Source organism: Tachypleus tridentatus, chromosome 4 (genome assembly GCF_004210375.1).
Source record: "Tachypleus tridentatus isolate NWPU-2018 chromosome 4, ASM421037v1, whole genome shotgun sequence".
Taxonomy (NCBI): Eukaryota; Metazoa; Arthropoda; class Merostomata; order Xiphosura; family Limulidae; genus Tachypleus; species Tachypleus tridentatus.
The window spans coordinates 28,933,389-28,953,068 of record NC_134828.1 but is presented as its reverse complement, the minus strand read 5'-3'; the positions used below and the strand labels follow the sequence as shown (position 1 = coordinate 28,953,068).

At 32.2% G+C, this 19,680-nt stretch overlaps 1 long non-coding RNA gene across 1 annotated transcript; it reads right to left on the bottom strand.

Moving 5' to 3' along the window:
* Window positions 1–2,009: 2,009 nt before the first annotated feature.
* On the bottom strand, window positions 2,010–6,153 carry LOC143248280 (uncharacterized). The gene is made up of 5 exons (XR_013026864.1): window positions 6,009–6,153; window positions 5,495–5,553; window positions 4,322–4,426; window positions 2,652–2,719; window positions 2,010–2,185 (listed from the first exon to the last, which is right to left on the bottom strand). It is a non-coding gene; the product is annotated as an uncharacterized LOC143248280 (long non-coding RNA).
* Between the last annotated feature and the right edge of the window lie 13,527 nt (window positions 6,154–19,680).

Genomic DNA, 19,680 nt, shown 5'->3' with positions numbered 1-19,680 from the left:
ATTATTAGTATCCGATATTGACCCACATATACTTCAGAATGAGAAACAATTACTTCATAAAGTTGTCAACATATTCAAGAGAAATGTACAGCAGATAAAAAAGTAACAACTAATTACTCAAATGATTAAGCAAGTTATGTCAATGTATCAACTAATATTGTATCATACTCAATTCAAATAGCCCTTGAAAGGCTTTTTTGACAAAGGAGCCTTTGATTCAGCAAACCCTGATTATAGGTGAACAAGAGATATTATAAAGTGATACCAGCCTGATAGATATGTTATCAGGTTCAGGAACTTTCAATATGGCGTCACCTCAGATGTCTTCAATGCTTCCAGTGAAAGGTGACTGGGTATGAAATTCACCAAAGTGTATCACAAGAGGAGGAAAATTTTCTAAACTTCTACATTTTACCAAGTGAGTTAGTGTATATAATTTTGTTAAATATATAAACATGGCAGTCGAGAGCACATTTCTAATGTAAATATTTACATAATTTCAGTGTGATATACACAGCACTCAAAAAATAAATGTTAATGTCTCTATCTTATGAGGGAATGTGGTGATTGTCAAGGCATTCCATGAAGCCATGTTGACATTGAAGTGACCAGAACGGGAACTATTTGATTACGTGTATGGTGCTGCACTCTTTCTGAAACTACTCGTACGTAACAGAACAACACTAAAGAAAGGTATTTTACAAAGTAAAATTGTCAACATACTCGATTAGAGCCTCAACTGTATCAGATATTCTCTCTTTTTGATGAAGTTTCGGCTTTTATATGTCAAGATCTTCAAAATCAACTATTCTTGCATATAAATACCTTCTACGTTGTTCATTAAAGTTGTTAGGTATCGAGATACCAATCTATTTGGGTGTTCCTGAAACAATTGAGAGTATGCTGCCAGGAACATAATTTCATCAAACCACAAGAAGACTTGCATGGGATTTAACGATCTTCGGTACTGACTTTACGAAACAGTTGTAATATAAACATCATCTGAACGATACGTTGAATGATTTTGTTAGTATTTATTGCTATGTACCTAAAAAATTTCAGAGAATGGCTATCATTCATCACATCTGGGACAGCGTTCTGAAGGCAAAAAATCCGTATTTTCCAAGGCTAAAAGGATAAGAACTGCAGTTTTATCTTTGCACTAATGTCAAAATAGTGCAATAATTTCTCGTGATAAATTGGTTGAACGATGCCCAATGTGTGAGAGACATTGTATGTTCTTGTAATACTTATCTCACTGTCCGAGATGTTTACAGAAGCCTTTTTCAATGTGGAATTTACAGTGAAAAGCCTGTGTTGGATGTTTTTTAAGTTTTTTTTAAGAAGGTGGCGCTATATCCGAAAGTATTTGACGTTTAAGATAATAATTATTCAATAATAGTAGTAAACAAATGGATAGGGTTGTGAACCCCCAATGAAAATGCCAAAATATTGGTTTGTTTGAAATTGTCTCAGAGATCTGGAAGTACTTATGCAATAGAAAAACGGACACACAGATTATTGTGGCGTGCTTATATATATAGGTTCAAGTCTGTAGTGTGGTCTAATCTAACATTAAAAATATTAAAGAGAGAGACAGTGCCAAACAGCATATTCTCAAAAGCTAGAAAATGAAAAATACATGAAATAAGACATTTCTTTTCTTTCCATCTTTAATAATTAGGGAAAATTTTAACTGGTTTTAGAAAATTCATTCTTTTAGTTTTATTTAATAGTTTACTTGAACATTTTACTGCAGTTATAATTTTAACTTGTTTTGAAACGATATATATTAATTTTAACTGTTTTATTACAAACTGAGTGACGCTAAAGTTCTAAGTTACAGCAAAGACGTTCTTGGCCACAATTAGATTAATAAATATTAATTTTATTGTATGATTTATGGATTAATTAATCGAAATTTATTTCTATTAGTTTTTCCTGGTTTTAATTTTTCTCTTCATTCGTCATTTCAAACAAAATGTTTATTAAACACAATTTATAACAATCATTTTTATCCATGAATTTATTTCACTGAAAGATAAAAACAAATTGAATGAAGACCAGTACACTAGAAACAATTAAACTATTTATAATAACACGCAGAAGAATAAAGACAGAACAACTGTATAGTCAGATTTTCGTAAATCAAGTGAAGACTTCCTCATTGGATGTTAAGTCATTTCTGAAATAAAAAAGTTTGTTTTTAAATCTACTGCAGCATTAATAGTGTTACATAAACATTCCATAAATAATTCAGTATTAATGGTATGAATGTTAAAAACTTCTAACATTTGGAGATTCATACTTTAATTAAACGAATTCAACTCCTACTTGTCGTCGGAGTAACCAGTTCTTGAGTTACTATAATATATTGTAAGAAGTTTGGAAAATCTATGGAATTATTACAACCAAATTTACAATTAGAGCTACAAAAAATTCTATTAGACGTTGGTAAAAGTAGAGAAACTTTAGATCATATTTCTTAGAAAATATAATTTGAATTTGAGTTATTCAAACATTGGTTAAATACAATATTAAGAAAACAAAAGAAAGTTGCTCCAATAGATTTAAGTGAATAGACTTTACATTATAAACTGATATTAAATAAAACATGTCATATTATCTTCCAAGACATGTCTAACACTTACTAGATAAATGTAGGTTTTCTACAAATCCGTCAGTTTCTTCCCATCTTGCCCATCGCGCACTTTTTAATCTACAAGTAAAAAGAAAATTATATATATATATTATGAAAGCCAAGTAAACAGAACTATTGATTTTATCGTAAATCAGTCTATTAGGAAGGTGTTACAATAAAAAATTGTTTCTATTTTAATCTTATAGAATTACTTTGGAATTTATATTTTGACAATAGTAAAAATTCAAAGATAGTTAATAACATATTGTATATAATGTAATATTCAGTAACAATGTTGTTCTTAGTCTGCTCACCAGAAGATATTTTATATTGTAGCTTAACATAAAATCTATCATAATATTTAAGTGTTCTAAAGATTGAGAACGAAAACATCTGTAACTTTATATAGATAAACAACATTAGTGTCGCTGTGTCTAAGGTCAGTTACTCCCGTTATGACTGAAAGGTGACCTTATATACTTACATCGTTACAAATTAGGGTACGATACCCGTAATTTGCATGGCGAAGACAGTTCATCACGTAGCTTTGATCTTAAACTCGAAGAAACTCAGTATGAAAATATGATAATTAATAATACAGACTTCAAAAGTTAGGAAAGTTATAACAATGTTTATAACATTCACAAAGTATGAATATGTTCCAATAAATATGTTACCACACGGTAAAATATATAAACACAATGAATTTAACTAGTCTGCTCCTTTATTTTACTTTTTACTGATAAAAAGGTTTATAGAATATCAGAATTATGTTTATAATTTACATGGATAAAGTGCAGACCGTAAAAATCTGTTCGTGCATATGAAATGAGCATTTAAAGTAAAGTTTGTGAACAGGAACTAACATATTGATGTGATGTAGTAGTTAGACTATATTTAATTACATACATACAGTTTTTACATAGAAAAAACATATGACGAGAAAGGAAGAAATAAATAAAATAATATTTTACTCATAGGAATTTCTTATTAAAAGAAACGAATATATGTAACAGCGCATTTAACTTTTTATTCTAGGCAAACACAACTATATTTTTACTGTTGTCATCAGAGAAGCTTTATAGAATTAATGAAGACATAAATATAGAGAAGTTAGAATATAAAACCAAATCCATCCCAATCCCACAACCATGTTGGAGTTCAAATTAACCCTCCACATTAACTCTTTCATTGCTATTGACGCATATGTAGGACACAGTGTATAACCTGTTTCAATCTTGAAAAGTGGTATATTAAGTAATTTATCTGAGATATAGGTATGTAATAAAATCAATAGTTTTATTATTAATATAAAACATCTTAAATTTTCAGTATTAATCTGAAAATATTTGAACGGAATTTTAGTTAACTTAAAACTTCTTACAATTTAAATTATATAATATTATCTAAAACCACTTCAGGTTGATATTACAAGTGGCATGTAATTAATTATAAAGTAAAACATGAGTGTCTTTGAAGGAACAACGGAAGGATTATATATAAATGTGACAGTAAAAGAAAATAAAACAATTTATATAGAACTATATTCGATAACAATGATCTGAATAATGAATAGATGTTGTAAATACGATACTGTGAACATAACTATTTATTTACTTTAAGCAGACGTTACTAAAGGCTTTAAAACAGAATTCTAATAACTGGTTAATAGTAACTTACTGTTTTTGCAAATTCTTTGTCGTCACACATCTTCTGCCTGAATGCATCGTCACTCAGAGAGTCTGGATTGTTTTCGTTTTTGCACTGTTCAAATGCATCTTTTTTCTGAAAGACATAGCAAAAATGTTTATGCGATTTATTTATATTAATATATTATTTAGTGAAAATAATGGTCTGGCATAGCATGATGGTTAGGGTACTCGACTGGCCCATCTGCAAGGTGGGTGAGTTTGAGAGGGTCATAATAATGTAGTTGGTAAAAGAGGTGCTCAAGTGTTGATGGTGTTTGATGTTTACTAGCTGCCTTTCATGTAACTTATCACCACTAAACTGGGAACGGTTAGTGCAATAGAACTCAGTTTTTAAATTATTTTGGTATAAACGTATGAACAGATTAGAGAGATCTCTTCTTCTATGTGGTGAAAAGTTAACATAATCTAATAATATCAAGTTCCACAGACGCTAAGCGACAAGGTTGAAGGTTTATATCCAAACTAGGTTTGAATACCCGTAATGAGCAGAGTAAATATATCCAGTTACATGGCAAAGATATACATAACCTTCCAGTAATTCAGCAGTAAGTACTATTGTCTATAACACCAAAAATTGGGTTTCGATACTCGTGGCAAGCACAGCCCAGTTAGCCCATTGTGTAATTTTATGTTTAGCAACAAATTTCCTGAAACATACTCTTCATATGGATGTGTATTTGTATTAGATTGTGACCTAATGGTTAGTGCATCGAATCTGGAACCCAAGGATTTGGAGTTATTGATATGGTACCACTAAACAATCTTCTTATCTCCAGATGTGGGTAATTTATAAATCCTGTTATTCATTTAAAATTAACCAACTAACAGGCTTTTAGTGACTGGTTAATTATCTGCTGATCCCAGTTTAAAGTTAGGAACAGCTATGCCTGTCTATAATAAGTTTCTTACTTGTCTACTCAGGTAATTCTATGCAGAACATGTCATTTGTATGAGTGAACAAACGAACTCTGAGAGTAACGACCGAGTTGTTCAGAACATGCCATGAAATATTTAAATAAAAATAACCATATAAATAATTTTCTATAATAAAAACGATAATCATGAACACAAATAATAAACTATTGTTATTTAATGTTTTTCAGTAGTTCACATTTAAAGAACTATTATCAACAGTACTTACCTCCTGTGGGAAACTTTCAACAATAGCCATTGCTTTTTTTACGTCTTCTTCATTATCGCCTGTAACAATGAAAAGTTTATGAAAGAAGAAACGTTCTAAAGCTCTGTTATTATTTGTTTATCTTTGTTAATATATAATATTATACGTTATAAAAAGAGAAGAGAGGAAAACCTTTAAATACCCTAACAACTACTTCGAAAGCAAGTTTTTAACAAGAAAAACATAAACAATTCCCGTTCTCCACTATCTTAGCTGTAAGTTTATAACATATTCTGGCTCAACACTGAAAACATTGAAGTAATGACCCATTGTGTTGGCTTTACTCTCAACTACACACAAATAACATTTTACTTATTGTAAATATAAATTTGTGAATATACAAACATTTACACTGATCTTTCATCTTTAGTTATTATTACGTTATATCATTGAAGCACGTGAAACTAGCCACAACCGGTGTCAATGATGATATAGAATAATCTCCTACATGAACTATTTCATAAAAGTCACTTACTGCACATTAACTTGTGTAATTTTCCATGTCCTTTTCCTTTGCCCCAAGCGACCGCAACGAAAATAGTCACCAGAAGCAATACCGCTAGACTCTTCATTTCTGATGGTTTTAGAAGTCTACAGTGTCCAAACTATCAGCTGATGTTCTGAGTCAGACGGATGATAATATTTTGGTGAAATTATTTGCGTTTTTATACAAATCTTAACAATAGAGGGAAAAAAAAAGGATTTAACTCGTACATTACAGTAAGAAATGTCCATGTTGATCTACTGTAAGAAAACTATTTATTCTAGTATCTCTGATGAAACATTGCCTTTAAACAATATATTTGTCGAATCATTTTTGTCTTTTGTGTTATCGTTTCTTTGTTTGTTCAGGTTTATGCACAGAATCACTCATATGCTACTCACTGTTAAGAAACGCTGTTTTAAAATTATGAAGTAAAACATTGCGTGTTTGAACAAACCAAACTATGTTAAGCTGCTAGATCATTCTTTATACCAAACTGATGTTTACAGAAGAATATTTGTTTGTTTTTTTGTATTTATACTCACAAAACTGTCACGTGATTTTAACGCATGCACCCTAAACTTCTGGAATTCGGTGTGTTGTTGTTACATACTCGGTTAGTCACACAAAGTCACAATAAGACGAATACACACGGTCAACTGAATAGCTGTAAAGAACTGTTCGTTAAGAAAATGTTAATTTTTATCCTTCTATTTGGTTCAGGACCGGAACGTGGGTTAGTAGTAATCGAAACATTCATTGTTTGTAGCTCTTTCCAAGAATGGTGAAATCTCATTGTTCCTTCAGTCAAGAGTTTGTGATGAATATTGTTTACTAGTAACTGGAATTAGAGAATGTTAACATGTAGTGCTCCGTTTGGCTGTACAGAAAACAATCTAAAATAGGTGTATTTGAATACACTCTCTCTGAAAAAAAAAAAAAGTCATTGTAAAAGGTGTCTTAAGTGAATGAGAAGACAAAATTCTGGAACTTTCTGAACCAAACATCGGGAATTTCAAATAAACCTCAAGCTGTCATTGATTTATACTGGTTTCGAGAAATTCCATCCCTCACCAGTAACTCTGAGAAAACTCAAATAATAACATAGGTAGGTTTCGTATGGTTGTGCAATAAGAATTGTTTCTATGGTATTTCGAGTTATGAAGCTAAGGTTTGTTCTCTCGAGTAGCCTTTGTTCAGGGATAATGGTGCGGAAGTTTTCAGAAACCAGTTTTCAGTAAGTTTGACAAACATGGCGTTGATAACACTCCACTCGCAATCTAAGGGTCGCGGTATTGAATATCTTCGTGGTATATGCTCGTCCTTTCAGCCACGAGGGCGTTGTTAAGTGATGTTCAATTCCATTATTGGTTGGTAAAGAGTATTCGATAGTTGGTGATAGGTGGAGCTAAGTAGCTATTTTGTCTTTATTCTAACACATCATAATTAGAAACGGTTGGTAGTGTTAACAAGCTGCTTTATGTCTAGTCAATCACTACAAATTTCGCAACTACTAACTTGGTATTTTTAATTAAGTTTTCGAGAGATTAAAAGAAAAAAAACAGTATAAAGAGACCAGTGATGAATTGTAAGAAGAGTTCAATATAGAACCTTATTCTCCCAGATTTAAAAGGCCTTGATGTGTAAAAGAATAAGTGATGAAAAAAATGATGAATTTGATTTATATATATATTTTCTATGGATTAATGAGTTATCCTGCTAAATAATTTCCTACAATGACTTACTGGCATCATGTATGTCTATATCTCGTCACAGATAAATCAACAAAAGAAGTTGCCATGAAAACAACTTATAAAAAAATCCATAAAGTTCACACAATTTTCAACTTTGAATACACTAATTGAGATTATTAGTTTTACAACTTGATTCAGCATTTTTTGGGATTGAAATGCCAATTCACTGGTACAGAAATCAAAAAAGAGTTCTACCTGGTCTTACTATAATAGAAATAGATCATTTTAAGCCTTATGTTAAGAAAATGTCATGTTTGTCTCGATTGTCTTTATTAGAGGATCTTGAAACAAAAAATCTTCCATTTCACCCACAATAAAAATTTGTTTCACAAAGCTGAGTATATTTTTCAAATCAATTAAATCGTTGTCTCGTTTGCGAAGAACCCGTTAGAGAAATTGCTCTCTTTGTTGCTTATTGTATGACAGTTTTAATACTCAGTAAAGAATCGTTTGTTTTAATTACGATGACGTAACTCAGGACTCTGTTACGTCTGTTTAGTTTCATATGGTAAAATTTGAGAAAGGTTTCGATACATGTCTTTAAATCATAATATCTATTTCGAAACGGAATGTGTTTATATCAGTTATTAAAATAAATTTTATATACTGTAAAAATCATTAATCTTTAGGACACGGTTTTCAGTTGGAGCACTATTCATTAGGACACATTAATTTTTAGATTTCGGGATACTCTAAACAGTTATAACTGGTGTATTAACTTTCAGGGTGCTGTCTAGAAATACCATTTCAACATTGGTGCACTGTCTTTTAAAGCACGGTCTCGTTCTACCAGTTTCATATTAATCAAAACCTCAAAAGAACAGCAGATATAATGTGGTGTCTACTTCTGTAGCTGGGTGGTAGCTTCTTACACTAAAAGATATCTGGTTTCGGCTACTGCGGTGAGGAGAACGACATTGACCCATAGTGTAATTATCTGCTTTATAACAAAGGAAACAAGAACCTGAAAGTGGACGTTGAAATTAGCTGAGCCTTGTAGAGGCTTTATAAAAACTTTTAAAAAGTCTGTTACAAATTGAAAACTGCATCCATTCAAGTTTTCCGTATCAGATTTTACAGATAAAATCCAATGTCCCTAATAATAATACGGCCATGTAGATGTGTTTACTTTGTTCTGTGGACTGGTACTTTCACAAATATGCGTGAGTCTCGCTCGAGTTCGTTAGTTTAATGAAAGGTGTGCACAAACAATTAAGAACTGCATGTTTTGTTTTTTTACGAGTGCGTGTTATGACAATCTAAATATTTAAAGCAATGTACAGTTTGTATTCAATATGACATTTCATCGATGTCCTTGTACACGTATAGGTTTTGAAATATGCGTAGTACTCATGAAGACCTCAGTACAGAAAACGAAACGGTTTCTCATTCAACAGGAAGTTGCGGTCCATTAAAGTTGAGAAACATATTTGTGGTTGTAATTTATTCAATTGGTACGCTGATTATGATATTAAAATTTCTATAACGGGGTCATTAAATGCCAATCTAACCCAGAACGTGTCTGAGATACGAAGTCCAAAAGATAAAAAATAGTCATATGTTTGAAAAATTCGAATTTAATAACAGAACAAGGAATATTTCCTAAAAACAACATAAATACATATACGATTACGTATAACGTGTGTTGTAAGGATATTTCGTGTTTTATCAGAAATAAAATTACTTACTCAGTTACCCACTCACATGTGACCCCACTCTGGTATGTCTACGGACTCACACCGCTAGAAACCGGGTTATGATACCCTAGTGGGCAAAGCACAGATAGCCCTCGAGTTGCTTTGCGCAAACGTCACTCGTTGTGTTGCTTTTTTGCTTAATAACCGATGTCAAATCAACACATTTGTAATAATTAAGAATACCTTCGAAGTCCCATCTATAACTTCTTCACCCATAAGAACATGAAATAATCACCATATGATTCGTATTTTTAATATCTTCAATATAGAAACTGTAGTACTCTGTCAAATTAATCATAAGATGCTTATGAAATCGTAAGGTAAAATAGATTGCAACTTAAATAGTTTTTCTCTTACTGTTGAGGGAAAATATTCGAAGAAAAATATCACAAAATGATGTTTCTGAAACTGTTTTGGAGAATATTAACACAAGAAAGAAGTTTTACTTCAGATTACAACTACATTTTCTTTCTCGAGTCTGGTGCAGTCTGGTGCTAGGGTTACACTTCAGTGAAAGTGGCGAATTGAATGATAGATTGGGTTTCAGATGTCTTTTTATCAGACGTAAGAATTGATATATATTTTGATGACACTTCAATTACGAAATTTAATAATATAATAGCGTTCAAACCCTAAAATGCACGTCATCAAATTCGTGGTTATGGCTCAGTGTGAACATTCTTAAAGACTCCAATTTTAATAAACCTAAAGTACTGATAATAATTATTTCAAGTTTTTCTCACTTTGTACAGTCTTCAATAACTACAAATTCTCTCTTGTTAAGGTATTTTTATTATATAATCCTTGTGCCACTGTTCAGAAATTGATTGAATTTCCAAACCTTGAACTGCTGTTTAGGAAACTTTCTGAGCATTCTTAAACATAACAATATATCTGAGATGTTAAACAACGGTAGTGTGTAGGTTTCTGGGAGTGAAAAATTTAAATATCCAGATGGCGGTGTTTATTAATACTGTTCAAAGACCAGATTTTTGTGGTTTATATATAATATATCTACAAGTTTGAAGTATGACTTAAATTAATCTTACAAATATTAAATCCATTAAACCTGACCAAGAATGCAACACCTCAGCTTACTTTAAAGTCATCAGACACATAGATTGTGGTTCTCTTAGCACACTATATTCCACATGTGGTAGGATTAATAGACCCTTGATCTGCGTCGAATGAATCGTTTTCATCACATTGTGACGTTGCAAAGACTATCAGACCAACAAAAGTATATATGTTATTGCCAGTAGTTCATGCTCTCATTGGTTAAGATTTCATTCTATGCTGGCAAGGAGACAGTGCTGCAGCTAATACAGACAATACCTGGCACAAAATTTGTCTTCAAGCACTCACATTTAGAAGAAAAAAAATCATCTCTTAACGACCTCCATGTTCGCCTGGCCGCAACGCAGACTGTACCTATAACAAAGTTGTACAGCCTCATTTGTACAGCACGTTAAACATAGATCATGGAAGCAAAGACGTTGACATTAGTTGATCTCGAGAAATCACAAGTTTCCAGACCAGTTCGACATTAAGGATTAACATCACGGTTCCTGTCTCTTTTGATGAACCAAAAGCTTTAAACAAGATGCTGAACTTCTACTGTGGTTACATTGGTATCACTAAATGCTCGATCAAAGAGAATTGCCTTTGCTGTGAAAATGGACTATTCTGTTTGAAGGAGTGCTGCTGGGAAGGTGATGGACAATGTGGATATTCAAAAAACTATGAAGAAATTGCACAAAATGCTACTGGTAGTCTGAACTGCAGCAAGATAATTAAAGTGTGTATATTTTCGTAATTTTGCGAAAACAAATACAATATAGTTTAACAAATGTATTGAAATGGAGTTTTTGGACAATATATATACACACCAGATGAAAAAAAAAAATTTAATTCAGCTAACACTTTACAAATTTGTTATTTTAAGCCATTATGGATGCAATTTTGAAAAGTGCTTTCTATCAAGCAGTCTTGTTTTTAAATAAAGAATGAGGTTAATCTATTTCCAAATCAGCATCTGTTATTTTCTGAAACCTAACTTTCACAGACTATCTTTATAGTTCACAGAATTTAAGATATTACGATAGTCACAAGATTATATACAAATTAGGCCGAACACTTAATTCTAAGTGTTCAATGGTACCTCTATCATACTACCATAGTGTATTTAGTTTGAGGAAGAGGGCTGTATTTATATATGATTTTATAAACACTTACTATCAAAACTAAGTACAAAAACCAACAAACAGACAATGTCGGCCATTTTATGACGTCATTTCAACATGATCCATCAAAGGAATTTCAGACAATTTTGGTTTGTAATTTTTCAGACCACAAAATTATATTGTCGTAATTTGACCTAACAACTAAACCTAAAGAGCAGGCCTAATCTGCTTGCTTATACAATAGCCCTAACGTAATTCATCGTAACAAGAATAATTATGATCATGCTTGACCAGCTTCTCGGTAACAAATGAGTTAGGGCCCGGCATAGCCAAGCGCGTGAGGCGTGCGACTCGTAATCCGAGGGTCGCGGGCCCGCGTCGCGTCAAATCATGCTCGCCCTCCCAGCCGTGGGGCGTTATAATGTGACGGTCAATCCCACTATTCGTTGGCAAAAAGAGTAGCCCAAGAGTTGGCGGTGGGTGGTGATAACTAGCTGCCTTCCCTCTAGTCTTACACTGCTAAATTAGGGACGGCTAGCACAGATAGCCCTCGAGTAACTTTGTGCGAAATTCCAAAAAACAACAAACAAAAGTGGGTTATATAAATAGTGTTTCGATTGCTATGAAGATCATTGTGTCCTAGCCTAAAGATCCATGGTTTCAGACAATCGCGGCTTGAGCAAAGGAGGTGACGAACATAGTGTGGTTGAAATAGTGTTATTACAAACCTGGAATACCTTCTTAGCAGAAGTAAGAATTTATTTATGCTTTCACGACACTTTCACTTCGAAATTTGTGGATGAAGTCCAAACCTTAAAAGGCAAATTATCAAATTCGTTGTTGTACTTAGTATAAACAATGTCAAAGGTTTTAATTTTAATAGTTTTAAAGTCTTGAAACTAAAGCAATAGAAATAAAATAATAAATTTAATTTTGACATGTTTTTAAATTTATAATTAGTTTGTGTTCTTTCCTAATTTTGTAGAATCTTCACTCCTCAATCTATCTTCAATCAACGAATATGGGATTAATCGTCATATTATAATACACCATGGCTGAATTATTGAGCGTGTTTGGTAGGAGGGAGATTCAAACCAGAGACTCGCAGATAACGACTTGAGTACCGTAACTATCTGAACTAGTCTGGATAATCTTTTTTTAAATCCCTATTTTCAGGGCATTATGAGATTATAAATGAATAATTAGTTTAAAACAGTCATACTTGTGTGTTTCAAACCTTTGTTAATAGCTTAATGTATTAAAAGAGAATTAATTTATTATATTTAAAAGCCTCAAATCGAATTTTCATATAAATAACTTTAGGACGACAGCAACTGTTGTATGTTAAGAATGTATTAAACATAAATAAATACCACACATTGATACATTTCGGATTCGACAACGTGAATTATAGTTGTACGTGTAAACAAATTACGTTGCACTGTTTCTGGTTGTGATGAATTTTTACCCAAACATTTTGGTGTATAGTTATATGCTTGAGAAATTATTTCAGTGATTACCCAGTATTAGAATAATATTATGACATAGATTTAATTCAATCAGAAAAAAATCTAAAAGCAGTAACTACTGACTTTCTTGTATCGCACCGTTGATATCATACTACATCATACTTTCTCAAGCACCTCCAGTATCATGTTCAATGATAGATTACTTAGAACTTGTTCATTTGACAGGGTTATCGTTTTACGTTCAGGAAGAAATGGCAGATATAGTCTATTGAAACACAATTTCAGCGAGGCATTTGCTAAAAAAATACGGAATTATTAGTATCCGATATTGACCCACATATACTTCAGAATGAGAAACAATTACTTCATAAAGTTGTCAACATATTCAAGAGAAATGTACAGCAGATAAAAGTAACAACTGAGTACCCAAATGATTAAGTAAGTTATGTCAATGTATCAACTAACATTGTCTCAGACTCATTTCAAATAGCCCTTGAAAGGCTTTTTTGACAAAGAAACCATTGATTCAGCAAACCGTAATTCTAGGTCAACAAGGATATTAGAAAGTGATACCAGCCTGATAGATATGCTATCAGGTTCAGACTCTTTTCAATATGGCGTCACCTCAGATGTCTTCAATGCTTCCAGTGAAAGGTGACTGGGTATGAAATTCACCAAAGTTTATCACAAGAGGAGGAAAATTTTCTAAACTTCTCCATTTTACCAAGTGAGTTACTGCATATAATTATTGGTTAAATATATAAACATGGCAGTCGAGAGCACATTTCTAATGTAAATATTTACATGATTTCAGTGTAATATACACAGCACACAAAATAAATGTTAATGTCTCTATCTTAGGAGGGAATGTGGTGATTGTCACGGCATTCCATGAAGCCATGTTGACATTGAAGTGACCAAAAAGGGAACTATTTGATTAAGTGTATAGTGCTGCACTCTTTCTGAAACTACTCGTATGTAACAGAACAACGCTAAAGAAAGGTATTTTACAATGTGAACTTTGTCAACATACTCGATTAGAGCCTCAAGTGTATCAGATATTCTCTTCTCTTATGATGAAGTTCCGGTTTTATATATGTAAGGTCTTCAGAAATCAACTATTCTTGCCTATGAAGACCTTCTACGTTGTTCATTGAAGTTGTTAGGTATCGAGATACCAATCTGTTTGGGTGTTCCTTAAACAATTGAAAGTATGCTGCCAGGAACATAATTTCATCAAACCACAAGAAGACTTGCATGGTATCTAACAATCTTCGGTAGTGACATTTCGAAACAGTTGTAACATAAACATCATCTGAACGATAGGTTGAATGATATTGTTAGTATTTATTGCTATGTAAATAAAAAATTTCAGAGAATGGCTATCATTCATCACATCTGGGACAGCGTTCTGAAGGCAAAAAAATCCGTATTTTCCAAGGCTAAAGGGGATAAGAACTGCAGCTTTATCTGTGCACTAATGTCAAAATAGTGCAATAATTTTCTCGTGATAAATTGGTTGAACGATGCCCAATGTGTGAGAGACATTGTATGCTCTTGTAATACTTATCTCACTGTCCGAGATGTTTACACAAGTCTTTTTCAATGTGGAGTTTACAGTAAAAAGCCTGTGTTGGATGTTTTTAAGTTTTTTGTAAGAAGGTGGCGCTATATCCGAAAGTATTTGACGTTTAAGATAATAATTATTCAATAATAGTAATAAACAAATGGATAGGGATGTGAACCCCAATGAAAATGCCAAAATATTGGTTTGTTTGAGATTGTCTCAGAGATCTGGAAGTACTTATGCAATAGAAAAACGGACACACAGATTATTGTGGTGGGCTTATATATATAGGTTCAAGTCTGTAGTGTGGTCTAATCTAACATTAAAGATATTAAAGAGAGAGACAGTGACTAACAGCATATTCTCAAAAGCTAGAAAATGAAAAATACATGAAATAATAATTAATAATTAATCCATCTTTAATAATTAGGGAAAATTTTACCAAACTTTTTTTGTGTATTTTTTGTGCCATCCACATATCTTCAAAAACTTAGAGAAAGAGAAAATATGAGAAATAAAACATTTCATTTCTTTGCTTCTTCAATAATAAGTGAAAATTTTAACTGGTTTTAGAAAATTCATTCTTTTGGTTTTATTTAATAGTTTACTTGAACGTTTTACTGCAGTTATAATTTTAACTTGTTTTGAAACGATATAGATTAATTTTAACTGTTTTATTACAAACTGAGTGACGCTAAAGTTCTAAGTTACAGCAAAGACGTTCTTGGCCACAATTAGATTAATAAATATTAATTTTATTGTATGATTTATGGATTAATTAATCGAAATTTATTTGTATTAGTTTTTTCCTGGTTTTAATTTTTCTCTTCATTCGTCATTTCAAACAAAATGTTTATTAAACACAATTTATAACAATCATTTTTATCCATGAATTTATTTCACTGAAAGATAAAAACAAATTGAATGAAGACCAGTACACTAGAAACAATTAAACTATTTATAATAACACGCAGAAGAATAAAGACAGAACAACTGTATAGTCAGATTTTCGTAAATCAAGTGAAGACTTCCTCATTGGATGTTAAGTCATTTCTGAAATAAAAAAGTTTGTTTTTAAAGCTATTGCAGCATTAATAGTGTTACATAAACATTCCATAAATAATTCAGTATTAATGGTATGAATGTTAAAAACGCTGATTATGATATTAAAATTACTATAACGGGGTCACTAAATGCCAATCTAACTCAGGGAGTGTCTAAGATACGAAGTCCAAAAGATAAAAAATAGTCATATATTTGAGAAATTTCGAGTTTAGTAACAGAACAAGGAAGATTTCCTAAAGGCAGCATAAATACATATATGATTACGTATAACGTGTGCTGTAAGGATATTTCGTGTTTTAGATTCTTATGAAATCATAAGGTAAAATAGATTGTAACATAAATAGTTTTTTCTCTTACTGAAGTTGTTGAGGGAAAATATTCGAAGAAAAATATCACAACATGATGTTTCTGAAACTGTTTTGGAGAATATTAACACAAGAAAGAAGTTTTCCTTCAGATTACAACTACATTTTCTTTTCTCGAGTCTGGTGCAGTCTGGTGTTAGGGTTACACTTCAGTAAAAGTGGCGAATTGAATGATAGATTGGGTTTGAGATGTCTATTTATCAGACGTAAGTATTAATATATATTTTGATGACGCTTCAATTACGAAATTTAATAATATAATAGCGTTGAAACCCTAAAATGCACGTCATCAAATTCATGGTTATGGCTCAGTGTGAACATTCTTAAAGGCTCCAGTTTTAATAAACCTAAAATACTGATAATAATTATTTCAAGTTTTTCTCACTTTTGTACCGCCTTCAATAACTAAAAATTCTCTCTTGTTAAGGTATTTTTGTTATATAGTCTTTGTGCCACTGTTCAGAAATTGATTGAATTTCCAAACCTTGAATTGCTTTATAGAAAATTTTCTGAGCATTTTCAAACATACCAATATATCTGAGATGTCAAGCAACGGTAGTGTGTAGGTTTCTGGGAGTGAAAATTTTAAATATCCAGATGGTTTATATATAATATATATACAAGTTTGAAGTATGACTAAAATTAATCTTACAAATATTAAATCCATTAAACCTAACCAAGAATGCAACTCTTCAGCTAACTGTAAAGTCATCAGACACATAGATTGTGGTTCTGTTAGCACACTGTATTCCACATGTGGTAGGATTAATAGACCCTTGATATGCGTCGAATGAATCGTTTTCATCACATTGTGACATTGCACAGACTATCAGACCAACAAAAGTATATATTGTATTGCCAGTAGTTCATGCTCTCATTGGTTAAGATTTCATCCTATATTGGCAAGGAGACAGTGCTGCAGCTAATACAGACAATACCTGGCACAAACTTTGTCTTCAAGCACTCACATTTAGAGGAAAAAAAATCATCTCTCAACGAGTTCCATGTTCGCCTGCAACGCAGACTGTACCTATAATAAAGTTGTACAGCCTCATTTGTACAGCACGTTAAACATAGATCATGGAAGCAAAGACGTTGACATTAGTTGATCTCGAGAAATCACAAGTTTCCAGACCAGTTCGACATTAAAGATTAACATCACGGTTCCTGTCTCTTTTGATGAACCAAAAGCTTTAAACAAGATGCTGAACTTCTACTGTGGTTACATTTGTATCACTAAATGCTCGATCAAAGAGAATTGCCTTTGCTGTCAAAATGGACTATTCTGTTTGAAGGAGTGCTGCTGGGAAGGTGATGAACAATGTGGATATCCACAAAACTATGAAGAAATTGCACAAAATGCTTCTGGTAGTCTGAACAGCAGCAAGATAATTAAAGTGTGTATATTTGCGTAATTTTGCGAATACAAATACAATATAGTTTAACAAATGTATTGAAATGGAGTTTTTGGACAATATATATACACACTAGATGAAAAAAGAAAATTTAATTCAGCTATACACTTAAAAAATTGGTTATTTTAAGCCATCATGGATGCAATTTTGAAAAGTGTCCTCTATCAAGCAACCGTATTTTTAAATAAAGAATGAGGTTAATCTATTTCCAAATCAGCATCTGTTAATTGCTGAAACCTAACTTTAACAGACTTTCTTTATAGTTCACAGAGTTTATGATTTCACGATAGTCATAAGATTATATACGAATTAGGCCGAACACATAATTCTAAGTGTTCAATGGTACCTCTATCATACTACCATAGTGTGTTTAGTTTTTGGGGAGTAAATTTAGATATGATTTTATAAACACTTACCATCAAAACTAAATACAAAAACAAACAAACAGGCAATGTCGGCCGTTTTATGACGTCATTTCAACATGATACATGAAAGGAATTTCAGACAATTTTAGTTTGTAATTTTTCAGACCGCAAAATTATATTGTCGTACTTGACCTAAGAACTAAACCTAAAGAGCAGGCCTAATCTGCTCGCTTATACAATAGCCCTAACGTAATTCATTGTAACAAGTATAATTATGATCATGCTTGACCTGCTTCGCGGTAACAAATGGGTTACATAAATAGTGTTTCGACTGCTACGAAGATTATTGTAACCCAGCCTAAAAATCCATGGTTTCAGACAATCGCGTCCTGAGCAATGAATGTGACGAACATAGTGTGGTTGAAATAGTATTATTACAAACCTGGAATGCCTCCTTGTTAATAGCTTAATGTATTAAAAAGAGAATTAATTTATTATATTTAAAAGTCTCAAATCGAATTTTCATGTGAATACACTTTAGGACGACAGCAACTGTTGTATGTTAAGAATGTATTAAACATAAATAAATACCACACATTCATACATAAAAGTAACAACTAAGTACTCAAATGATTAAGTTATGTCAATGTATCAACTAATATTGTATCATACTTAATTCAAATAGCTCTTGAAAGGCTTTGTGACAAAGGATCCTTTGATTCAGCAAACCCTGATTATAGGTGAACAAGAGATATTAGAAAGTGATACAGCCTGATAGATATGCTATCAGGTTTAGAAACCTTTCAATATGGCGTCACTTCAGATGTCTTCAATGCTTCCAGTGTAAGGTGACTGGGTATGAAATTCATCAAAGTGAGTCACAAGAGAAGGAAAATTTTCTAAACTTCTGCATTTTACCAAGTGAGTTACTGCATATAATTATTGGTTAAATATATAAACCTGGCAGTCGAAAGCACATTTCTAATGTAAATATTTACATGATTTCAGTGTGATATACACAGCACACAAAATAAATGTTAATGTCTCTATCTTAGGAGGGAATGTGGTGATTGTCACGGCATTCAATGAAACCATGTTGACATTGAAGTGACCAGAACGGGAAATATTTGATTAAGTGTATAGTGCTGCACTCTTTCTGAAACTACTCGTACGTAACAGAACAACGTTAAAGAAAGGTATTTTACAAAGTAAAATTGTCAACATACTCAATTAGAGCCTCAAGTGTATCAGATATTCTCTTCTCTTTTGATGAAGTTTCGGCTTTTTATATGTCAAGATCTTCAGAAATCAACTATTCTTGCATATTAATACCTTCTACGTTGTTCATTGAAGTTGTTAGGTATCGAGATACCAATCTGTTTGGGTGTTCCTGAAACAATTGAGAGTATGCTGCCAGGAACATAATTTCATCAAACCACAAGAAGACTTGCATGGGATTTAACGATCTTCGGTACTGACTTTACGAAACAGTTGTAATATAAACATCATCTGAACGATACGTTGAATGATTTTGTTAGTATTTATTCCGATGTACCTAAAAAATTTCAGAGAATGGCTATCATTCATCACAACTGGGACCGCGTTCTGAAGGGAAAAAAATCCGTATTTTCCAAGGCTAAAAGGGATAAGAACTGCAGCTTTATCTTTGCACTAATGTCAAAATAGTGCAATAATTTTCTAGTGATAAATTGGTTGAACGATGCCCAATGTGTGAGAGACATTGTATGCTCTTGTAATACTTATCTCACTGTCCGAGATGTTT